The sequence below is a fragment of the Salvelinus sp. IW2-2015 genome, linkage group LG32, assembly GCF_002910315.2.
Source record: "Salvelinus sp. IW2-2015 linkage group LG32, ASM291031v2, whole genome shotgun sequence".
Taxonomy (NCBI): domain Eukaryota; kingdom Metazoa; phylum Chordata; class Actinopteri; order Salmoniformes; family Salmonidae; genus Salvelinus; species Salvelinus sp. IW2-2015.
In genome coordinates, this window is record NC_036871.1 from 27,660,482 (window position 1) to 27,672,577 (window position 12,096).

At 42.6% G+C, this 12,096-nt stretch overlaps 1 long non-coding RNA gene across 1 annotated transcript in view; it reads left to right on the forward strand.

Annotated features, from left to right (window-relative positions):
• The first annotated feature begins 8,811 nt into the window (after positions 1-8,811).
• LOC111957089 (uncharacterized) overlaps positions 8,812-12,096 on the forward strand; it is an 8,458-nt gene continuing 5,173 nt past the window's right edge. Inside the window, exons 1-3 of the long non-coding RNA XR_011474581.1 lie at positions 8,812-9,359; positions 10,321-10,428; positions 10,604-10,773. This is a non-coding gene — a long non-coding RNA (uncharacterized lncRNA). The remainder of the gene's footprint in view (positions 9,360-10,320; positions 10,429-10,603; positions 10,774-12,096) is intronic.

Genomic DNA, 12,096 nt, shown 5'->3' on the forward strand with positions numbered 1-12,096 from the left:
ACAGAGGAATCCAGGATTTTATTTATGCTCGAAGAAGAAGATGTTTAGTTCCAGTAAATTCGGAATTGAATAAACAAGAAGATTAACTGTTTGCAGAGAGGGAGTGAGGAGTAGAGAGGAGAGGAGGGAGAGAGGAGGACAAAATGGGCGGGAGAAGAGGATGAAGGGGGAGAGGAGGGGAGTGAGGAGAAGGAGGGAGGGAGAGAGAGAGAGAGGAGAGGAGGAGGAGGGTGGGTATTTTCGCAGTAGAGCAGGGAACACAATGTGCTGCAGGGATCCAGTTACATGCATGTTTATCACACTCTGTGACATGATTGGTGGACTGCACAGAGGAAGGAATCCCGCCTCCACACCTCCTGCCAATGAGGCCTCTCGGCTGTGTTCTTAGTGTGTGGGTCGCTTACTTACTGTGGGGCCTGCCAAGTGGTGTGTGGGTGAGTCAATGTGTGAGGAGGTATGTGTGCTCAATGGATCTTAATTCCTGGAAGAACCCCCGAGGTGCTGAGAATTCCTGTGATTGCTCACAAATTCCCAAAATCAGCCTGTGACTGTTTGAGGAAGTGGTTCTGGAGAAGGCTAAAAAGAGGGGCTGAATGGGGGATAGTTTTAGTTTAGAGGCTGGGTGGGTGGGTGGTTGTTTATGTCAAGATGGTAATACCACGAGACTCCTCTCTCTCTCTCTCTCTCACCCCTCTCACCAACTCTATCTCTATATACTCACTTTAGGACTTCAGGTTTGAACATGCTCCGCTGTTGACAAAATTCTAAACTTGTTTTGGCTTAAGTTCTGTGCCACAGTTAACTCTAAAACAGTGACTGTTTAGACTGGCCATTGTGTACAAAGTGAGAAATTCTGGATCAGACTCTGATTTCAGGTCAATTTTGTTAACATTCAAAAATGAGAAGTGATTGTCAGTTTAAATCAGAGAGTACGGGGTCTTTTTATTTAGTTCCACCCAAAATGATCAATCTTCCAAATGAATGTAGCTATAAATATGTGTTTGGTAACTAATATGCACTAAGATACACAAATGCACAAATGTCTTGACCACAGCACAAAGACATTCTAGCTGTAACAGGAGACATGTCAACACTATATTTAGTGTCACTGTAAACAATTTAATATTAGACTGCTTCTCTGTCACCTGACTTCGTTGTTTGTTTGTTRATAAATCACAAAAGTCCAGAAGTTGTGGGCGGAGCTAAAAAGTTGMCTGTCAGAAGTATTACAATGTAAACTTACTTTTAATCCATCTGTCTGCTTCATTTCAAGGCATGGTACATGGGGGAGTAGTGAGATAGCTAATGGGCTGGACGATTCTCGTCTCATCACTCATCTTGAAAAAACATGGACTAAAAACGTGGAAATCAATTAATCCGCCGTCATTAACACAATGGAAATATCTAATGATTTATTATTGAAATATCGATATGCAGTTGAAGTCGGAAGTTTACATACACTTAGGTTGGAGTCATTAAAACTCGTTCTTCAACCACTCCACAAATTTCTTGTTAACAAACTATAGTTTTGGCAAGTCAGTTAGGACATCTACCTTGTGCATGACACAAGTKATTTTTCCAACAATTGTTTACAGACAGATTATTTCACTTATAATTCACAATTCCAGTGGGTCAGAAGTTTACATACACTAAGTTGACTGTGCCTTTAAACAGCTTGGAAAATTCCAGAAAATGATGTCATGGCTTTGGAAGCATCTGATAGGGTAATTGACATAATTCGAGTTATTTGGAGGAGTACCTGTGGATGTATTTCAAGGCCTACCTTCAAACTCAGTGCCTCTGTGCTTGACATCATGGGAAAATCAAAAGAAATCAGCCAAGACCTAAGAAAAAAAAWTGTAGACCTCCACAAGTCTGGTTCATCCTTGGGAGCAATTTCCAAATGCCTGAAGGTACCATGTTCATCTGTACAAACAATAGTACGCAAGTATAAACACCATGGGACCACGCAGCTGTCATACCGCTCAGGAGGGAGACGCGTTCTGTCTCCTAGAGATGAACGTACTTTGGTGCGAAAAGTGCAAATCAATCCCAGAACAYCAGCAAAGGACCTTGTGAAGATGCTGGAGGAAACGGGTACAAAAGTATCTATATCCACAGTAAAACGAGTCCTATATGGACATAACCTGAAAAGCCGCTCAGCAAGGAAGAAGCCACTGGTCCAAAACCGCCATAAAAAAGCCAGACTATGGTTTGCAACTGCACATGGGGACAAAGATCGTACTTTTTGGAGAAATGTCCTCTGGTCTGATGAAACAACAATAGAACTGTTTGGCCATAATGACCATCAATATGTTTGGAGGAAAAAGGGGGAGGCTTGCAAGCCGAAGAACACCATCCCAACCGTGAAGCACGGGGGAGGCAGCATCATGTTGTGGGGGCGCTTTGCTGCAGGAGGGCCTGGTGCACTTCACAAAATAGATGGCATCATGAATATATTGAAGCAACATCTCAAGACATCAGTCAGGAAGTCAAAGCTTGGTCGCAAATGAGTCTTCCAAATGGACAATGACCCCAAGCATACTTCCAAAGTTGTGGCAAAATGGCTTAAGGACAACAAAGTCAAGGTACTGGAGTGGCCATCACAAATCCCTGACCTCAATCATATAGAACATTTGTGGGCAGAACTGAAAAGGTGTGTGCGAGCAAGGAGGCCTACAAACTTGACTCAGTTACACCAGCTCTGTTTATTTATTTATTTATTTATTTTACCGTTATTTTACCAGGTAAGTTGACTGAGAACACGTTCTCATTTGCAGCAACGACCTGGGGAATAGTTACAGGGGAGAGGAGGGGGATGAATGTCAGGAGGAATGGGCCAAAATTCACTCAACTTATTGTGGGAAGCTTGTGGAAGGCTACCCGAAACATTTGACCCAAGTTAAACAATTAAAGGCAATGCTACCAAATACTAACTGAGTGTATGTAAACTTCTGACCAACTGGGAATATGATGAAATAAATAAAAGCTGAAATAAATAATTCTCTCTACTATTATTCTGACATTTCACATTCTTAAAATAAAGTGTTGATCCTAACTGACATAAGACAGGGAATTTTTACTAGGATTAAATGTCAGGAATTGTGAAAAACTGAGTTTAAATGTATTTGGCTAAGGTGTATGTAAACCTCCGACTTCAACTGTAGCATGGGTGACCAAGGAAAAACAAATTGATACAATGTTAGGCCAAGTGGCAAACAATAATGCAGGCACTAAGGATAGGGGTGTGAGCATGTGGGTCTGGGCAGAATAGATGTAGTTATTTTTTATGTGCGTCTTTAAATGGTTGTTTGTATGCGTAAGTTTGTATATGCAGTGTTTTTTTTTTAATGTTTAAATGAAAAAATATTATTAAAAGAAAATTGTCACAATACTATTCTCTGATAAGTATATAGTCTTATAAATAATGACAGTATAAGCATGGATGATGATTACCTTATTTGCCTTATTGAGTAATTGAAACTTTGCCAAAGAGTGTAGTAGACTGATATTTCTTCTTTGTTTATTGGACTCATCCATTGTCTCCTATACTTGAGTATGATTTAGATTGGTAATTGTCAATTACCAAACAAGTTAAAACAACACCTTAATTAAACACTATACCGTTCCCTAGGAAAGTAATGTGATGTGAAGAATGTAGTGAGATATTTTCAGGTCCCTTGAAATGAACACAATGTTTACCAACACCGTTTATATATCCAATCATGTGACTAGAATGGAAACTAACAGCCTCAAAACGTTCCCCATGTCTGGAAAATAAAAATTGAACATTTGTCTGTTACGAGCCTATCCCTCCTCCTCCTCCCCCTATTTTTCCTCCCTCTCTCCTAACGGAGGGCATAGAGCACTAAGAGAAGCAGTCCCCTCCCTGTTGTCTTTAACCTGTCTTTCACCTCCCTCTTAGGACTGGTAAGTACAGGGGCTGTGTCTGGACTTGAAGGGCTGACTCCTATCTCTTTCTGCCATCTCATTCTGCCAAAACTTACTGCTAACTCCTCATATTAACTTCTCCTACTAACTCCTCCTGCTGACTCCCTCTGATATTCTCTGTTAGTCCTAGTAACTCCTCCTGCTGACTCCCCTCTGCATATCTCTCTGTTAGTCCTAGAACTTACTCCTGCTAACTCCCTCTGATATCTCTGTTAGTAGTAACTCCTCCTGCTGACTCCCTCTGATATCCATCTGTTAGTCCTAGTAACTCCTCCTGCTGACTCCCTCTTATATCCATCTGTGTAGTCCTAGTAACTCCTCCTGCTAACTCCCTCTGATATCTCTCGTTAGTCCTACTAACTCCTCCTGCTGACTCCCTCTGATATCCATATGTTAGTCCTACTAACTCCTCCTGCTAACTCCCTCTGATATCTCTCTGTTAGTCCTACTAACTCCTCTGCTGACTCCCTCTGATATCCATCTGTTAGTCCTACTAACTCCTCCTGCTAACTCCCTCTGATATCTCTCTGTTAGTCCTACTAACTCCTCCTGCTGACTCCCTCTGTTATCCATCTGTTAGTCCTAGTAACTCCTCCTGCTGACTCCCTCTGATATCTCCTCTGTTAGTCCTAGTAATCCTCCTGCTGACTCCCTCTGATATCTCTCTGTTAGTCCTAGTAACTCCTCCTGCTGACTCCCTCTGATATCTCTCTGTTAGTCCTAGTAACTCCTCCTGCTGACTCCCTCTGATATCTCTCTGTTAGTCCTAGTAACTACTCCCTGCTGACTCCCTCTGATATCTCCTCTGTTAGTCCTAGTAACTACTCCTGCTGACTCCCTCTGATATCTCTCTGTTAGTCCTAGTAACTACTCCTGCTACTCCCTCTGATATCTCTTGTTAGTCCTAGTAACTACTCCTTGCTGACTCCCTCTGAAATCTCTCTGTTAGTCCTACTAACTCCTCCTGTGACTCCCTCTATATCTCTCTGTTAGTCCTAGTAACTACTCCTGCTGACTCCCTCTGATATCTCTCTGTTAGTCCTAGTAACTCCTCCTGTTGACTCCCTCTGATATCTCTCTGTTAGTCCTAGTAACTACTCCTGCTGACTCCCTCTGATATCTCTCTGTTAGTCCTAGTAACTCCTCCTGCTGACTCCCTCTGATATCTCTCTGTTAGTCCTAGTAACTCCTCCTGCTGACTCCCTCTGATATCTCTGTTAGTCCTAGTAACTACTCCTGCTAACTCCCTCTGATATCTCTCTGTTAGTCCTAGTAACTCCTCCTGTTGACTCCCTCTGATATCTCTCGTTAGTCCTAGTAACTACTCCTGCTGACTCCCTCTGATATCTCTCTGTTAGTCCTAGTAACTCCTCCTGTTGACTCCCTTTGATATCTCTCTGTTAGTCCTAGTAAACTACTCCTGCTAACTCCCTCTGATATCTCTCTGTTAGTCCTAGTAACTACTCCTGCTGACTCCCTCTGATATCTCTCTGTTAGTCCTAGAACTCCTCCTGCTAACTCCCTCTGATATCTCTGTTAGTCCTAGTAACTACTCCTGCTGACTCCCTCGATATCTCTCTGTTAGTCCTAGTAACTCCTCCTGCTGACTCCCTCTGATATCTCTCTGTTAGTCCTAGTAACTACTCCTGCTGACTCCCTCTGATATCTCTCTGTTAGTCCTAGTAACTACTCCTGCTAACTCCCTCTGATATCCTCTGTTAGTCCTAGTAACTACTCCTGCTGACTCCCTCTGATATCTCTCTGTTAGTCCTACTAACTCCTCCTTTGACTCCCTCTGATATCTCTCTGTTAGTCCTAGTAACTACTCCTGCTGACTCCCTCTGATATCTCTCTGTTAGTCCTAGTAATCCCCCTGTTGACTCCCTCTGATATCTCTCTGTTAGTCCTAGTAACTACTCCTGCTGACTCCCTCTGATATCTCTCTGTTAGTCCTAGTAACTCCTCCTGCTGACTCCCTCTGATATTCTCTCTGTTAGTCCTAGTAACTCCTCCTGCTGACTCCCTCTGATATCTCTGTTAAGTCCTAGTAACTACTCCTGCTAACTCCCTCTGATATCTCTCTGTTAGTCCTAGTAACTCCTCCTGTTGACTCCCTCTGATATCTCTCTGTTAGTCCTAGTACTACTCCTGCGACTCCCTCTAGAATCTCTCTGTTAGTGCCTAGTAACTCCTCCTGTTGACTCCCTTTGTATCTCTCTGTTAGTCCCAGTAACTACTCCGCTAACTCCCTCTGATATTCTCTCTGTTAGTCCTAGTAACTACTCCTGCTGCTCCCTCTGAATATCTCTCTGTTAGTCCTACACTCCTCCTGCTAACTCCCTCTGATACTCTGTTAGTCCTAGTAACTACTCCTGCTGACTCCCTCTGTATCTCTCTGTTAGTCCTAAACTTTCCTCCTGTGACTCCCTCTGATATCTCTCTGGTAGTCCTAGTAACTACTCCTGCTAACTCCCCCTGATATCCACTCTGTTAGTCCTAGTAACACTCCTGCAAACTCCCTTTGATATCCATCTGTTAGTCCTAGTAACTACTCCTGCTGACTCTCTCTGATATCTCTCTGTTAGTCCTAGTAACTACTCCTGCTATGTCCTTCTACTCCTTGGTCGCTGGGAGCAGCAGTATGCAGTAGCAGAGCAGCACATCTTGTTTACTAGGCCAAAGGTCCTCTCTCTCAGCAGCCAGCCTGTCAAACCAGCCACCAACCTCACACAATTCAACATAAACCCTATTCACAAAGCAGAGGGTTTGGGTTTGGTTCAAAGCAGTGGTTTTGGGTTTGGTTCAAAGCAGTGGGTTTGGTTCAGAATGTTGGTTCAATTAATATTATATTCTTACGCCATCACCAACATAAATTATTATATGAATAAAGATTATAAATGATAGTCAATGGACTGGCAAACGACAACCTTTTCTTGCAACCCTCAATTTATTTCACTCCATTCTCCCTGTTCCTATGTGGATTGATCCCAGGCTGTGTGAGCTGGTCCAGGACGGCTAGGGGATGTTCAGTGTGGTCCAGCTCCACACCCTGCCAGGACCTCCTTCACCTCTACACCAGGAGGTCGGAGAGAGTCGCACACACACCTACGGACACAGATTCACACACACACACAGACACACACATACACACCATCTAATGTAGGCCGTTTCACCTGAACTTCAACTTAGGGCTACAGACTATTGTTAGTCCAAGGTTTGTATTTTCCTATACACATGTATTTATTAAGATTTTGGTGATTATTTGCGAGTCTCCCTAGCAGGGCCAACACAGCTCTGGACTAAGGCTTGTGATATCTGATATCCGAGCCTGAAGCTAAAGCTACAAAAACAGGTGTGAACTGTGAATGATCAATAGCTGCCAAATGTGTCGCCATTATGAAAGCCATGGACAGTTTCCACTGCACTCATTTATTAACCTATGTACCTCTCATAAGAACTTTCCATCCTGAGTTCAAAATGGCCGCCCACTGATCCTCCTGCCATGTCACTGTCCCATGTTTACATGTAAAGTGATACATCATCGGTGCACGCACTGAACCTATGAGTTACTTTTCACAGTCAGGAGCTCAGATTAGTAACAGTTTAGGAACTGGTGTGGGGACATTTAGAGGAGGGGTTAGAGTGCATCCCATAATGCCGCAGGGTGTTGTCTACAGTCAGCCATGATGGATATATCACCTTCAGGAGCAAAAACAAAGGCCCAATCCCAAATCGACCCCTAAGCCCTGTGCACATGTGGAGATCTGAGAGGATTGGACAGGTGAAAGCAATACGGTGAAACTTCCACCTAGCCTATCAGAGGTCAAGGTGGTGTGATAACCATATTATGTACAACTGTTAAATCCTCTCAGATCTCCAGAAGTGCATAGGGTTTAGGGGTCAATTTGGGATTGCACCAAACACATGTAGCCACCATCTTATACTCTGTGCAAAAGAAAACATCCATGTCATATACAATAGCTGGTGTTCAATCTTTAAAAAAGCCTCTCAAGGCTTAAACAAGTGTTATTAATAATTTGTTGGCACTTAAAAACCTCCACATTTTAACCATCATTAAATCAACAATTACATAACGCTGATATAATGATGTACAGTCAGTTTATGATAAATGTTAATGTTGTCCTTGACTCCCCCTTTTCAGTACTCACATACTCCCACATGTAGAAAGCTACAATAACGCTACAATCAGATCTCAGTAACAAAATAATGTGTGAGGTGAGCTCAGTCTTTACCCTGACCTGTTGGACCAGCCTGGGCTGCAGAGCCAGTTATGTACACAGATACCCTGTGATTAGGACCTGGGGAACTGGTTCCTAACAACAGACTGAGTGACAGCATGAGCAGGAATAGCAACGTCAACTCCACCTTTCACACACTGACTAACTGGTGGTCCTGAACTCAAAAAGGACAAGTTTAATTTATTTTGGTTTTGGGGTGGGGATGCTATCGCTTGTTTTCAGGTTTTGCAACATCCAGACGCTCAGCCATCAAAACTGTCAATTGAAACCAATAGAAGCCATACTTGTTTTTGTGTGTGATTTACATAGGGTGTTTGTTCTAAGTTCCACTTTTCAGTGTGTGTGAGATTCATAGTGATAAAGGGAGGTGTGTGTGTATCGCACCAGTCTCAGCATGCTTTCTGTTGATTCTGTGAAACTATAAAGTGCCCTGCCTTAACAGATCTGTGATTCCATAGAAGTGAAATGAACTGTGATGTTGTTGCATCTCCCTCTCTGTATAGCTTGTACCTCATTGTCTTCTTCATCTTCTCTCTCACAGGTATAACAGACTCTTAAACCTGATAGACAGTCTGGCCACCTGTAATACCCCTCTAATTTCTATTGAGAACCCATGGTATTATGGTTCATTTATGTGAGCATAAGAAACTGCCTATGCAAACTCTCTGTACTGACTAAATTAAAGCTCAGACACACCYGTAGGATTGTCAAATGTTTGCCTGCCGACAGTACTTAGCACCTCTGAACAGAGTGTCGGAAGTCAATCTCTTTTATGTTCAAACAGCAAAGACCTTGGAAGTCGACAGCTTTTATCCCCTCTATACCTGCCTCCTACACAACAAACGCTGAGACATACTGCAGGTAACTAGTGACACACACACACACACACACACACACAAAACTGAAGTCTAACCCAACTCAACAGTTTTAGATGCTTTTGTCTCTCCTCCTTGTTTTCACCTCCCCAACTATTCCTCCAAACATGTATTGAGTTGTTAACTTCAGATTACGCCTTTTTCCTTTACTCTGACTCTTTGTTGAACCTGTAGAAATCAAATATGAATTGTAGTAAGTAACTAACTACCTGTTATATGTTTCAGTATGAGCTCAGCAGCCATCGCTGTAGCTGTCATCCACCAAAAAATGCAGGTACTTTCAAATGCATGTTGGAATTCAATAAGAATGTATAGACATCACTGAGAGACTGTCCTCTGTGATATGTATCTTATTAGAGACGTATAGATGTAAATCAACTGAAGAGTTGACAGGAACATGATCACGTCCTGTTGTGGTGGACAGACGCTGGTGATTTGAACTGACTGTTGATAAGAGAAGAGGCAACAACTGACGTAGAGAGCAGCCTTCACTATCTGTATGCATACTAAAATATCTACCAGGAATTATTTTCCATTGATCTGTGAAACCTTTACACTTTGACCTCTGGGAGGGAGAAACAGTAATAGCCCAGAACAAAGTGAGTGGCAAAGTCCAATGCTTCCTGTCTATACAACTCTTTTTCATGTCAGTCATCAAATAAATGAATCAGAGCAACCACACTGAGCCAGCAGAGCCTTGTGCTTTTTATTTGATGCACAAACAGTTAGACAGAAATGTGTTTATTCACTAAGACACTTGATAAGTGTGTCTGACACTGACTAAGGGACTGGAGTCAGCAGTGTGTGTGTGTGTGTGTGTGTGTGTGTGTGTGTGTGTGTGTGTGTGTGTGTGTGTGTGTGTTCGTGTCTTGTATTGAGATGGCAGCACCATAAGGAGTGCTGCACACTTAGAATTGTACTTCCAAGTAAGCTCATAGTCTCTCACACCCATTTATTTCTCTCCCTCTCCCTCTGTCTCCGTCTCTCTTTCTCCCTCCCTGTCTATCTCTGTGTCTCTCCCTCTCTGTCTCTGTCTCTGTCTCTCTCTCTCGCTCTCTCTCTCTCTCTCTCTCTCTCTCTCTCTCTCTTTCTCTATTAATCTGCAGTAATGACTGATCCCCTCTCCCTTTTTCTCTTGTTCTCTTTATTATGATATTGGCTAATATATGAATGATACCTCCTATTCCCATCCCCCACTATATATCTCACTCTCCACCCGTCCCTCTCCCCTCCAGTCTCAAAGTAGTGATGTGGGTCAGAGCCCAGGGGAGGTTTAGCTGGTGGTAACTGGGCCCAGTCTGCAGCAGCAGCCCGGGGGTGTGCATTCATCTTAAGACCGCTAGGTGAGACAACCACATATCATAGTCGTAGTAGTACACTATCTCAATAAAGAAAATATCAGCAAAGTCAGTACTAGTAGGAAAAGACAAGTGCCATATTGTTGTCATTTATCACCTCCAATGTTAGGTTCAAACTACTTTTTTATGATGCTATGCCATTATTTCTCTCCATGTTCAGGTGTGTGCGTGGATCCTGTGCGTGGAGCAGTCATTTGTGCAGCCTTTGGTATCTGTGTGATGCCCAGATACTGAGAGCACAGTGGGCCCATGGTCACTAGCATTGTCCCAGACCCAGTACTTATCCCCTGATCCCAGAAACACCACCTAACTCTCTTTGCATGTTCTCAGGTCAGTATATATACTGTACACATCATTCACCTTTGTGGCTTGAAAGTCACGCTGTTTTCCTTAATCAATTATTTTCAGGGTTGGCCCAGATGCTGTTTTGTTACAGAAAGACGAACAGTTGTTATTTTGAGTGTTTTGTGGCTGTAGCCTATCTGTATGTCTTGCTTTGTGAGAAACAGAGAGGCGTTCTTGTGGTTAGTCGAATGCATTGTGTTCTTCCGCTSTTATTCACATTTACCCTCAAGCAGTTGAGCCACTGATTCTGATAACCTTTTAAGGCCCACCATTGTAGCTAGCTGTGGACTGAAGAACAAATCATTCAAGGAATGTACTTTATAACACTCACACCTTGTTGGTATAAATGCAAAGTCATTTGTGAGTAACATTTACTTGGTTTGTGTTCTTTTTATTGGATTAATCCAATATGTTTTGGTATGTGTTTATTGAATGACTTATCAATCAGGACAAGCTGCTCTTTCTCTATTTACTAATGGTAATTAAGATAAGATAATAGACAACCTTCCAAGATATGTAACTTTCAAAACACAGAAATCTGGCCATCATGCATAATACGGGCCAGAGTTCTGTTTTTTGAAAGTTACATATCTTGAAAACTTGATTGCTGACATGCAAAACATTTTGGGACTATATCAACAATGGACTATTGAAACAAATGCCAAAATATATAGTTTTTGGGTGGAGTTGTCCTTTAAGTGATCAAATAAAACTAAAGAGTAATGTAAGCCCTTAAGGTACTGGAAACAAATCCATTCACTGTCTGTCTGCACTACAGCCTATTTTATGTGCAAATGTAGGGAAAGTTGAGTAAATCACGATAAGCTGCATCTGTTAACATCCTGTGTCACAGCAGAGATCAAAGGTGAAACTGTTAACCCTCTGGATTAGTTCAGGTCTCCTTCCCTTGTCCTCCATGTTGGATCAAACTGTTGTAGAACCCCATTTGGATATAGTTTCAGGTCTCCTTCCCTTGTCTCCATGTTGGATCCAAAACTGTTAACCCTCTGGATTAGTTCAGCGTCCTTCCGCTTGTCCTCCGATGGTGGATTCAAATTGTTAACCGCTTTGATTATAGCTTCAAGGTCTCCTTCCCGTGTCCTTCATGTTGGATAAAGACTGGTAACCCTCTGGACTTAGTTCAGTTCTCGCATTCCATTGTCCTTTACCATGTTGGATCAAAACTGTTACACTCCTTGCTGGATTAGTTTCCAGGTTCCCTTCCCTTGTTACTATCCTGATGTTGGATCAAACTGTGAGACTCTGTTGGAGTTCAGACTTTCCGGTCTATCTCATTGTCCCTCCATG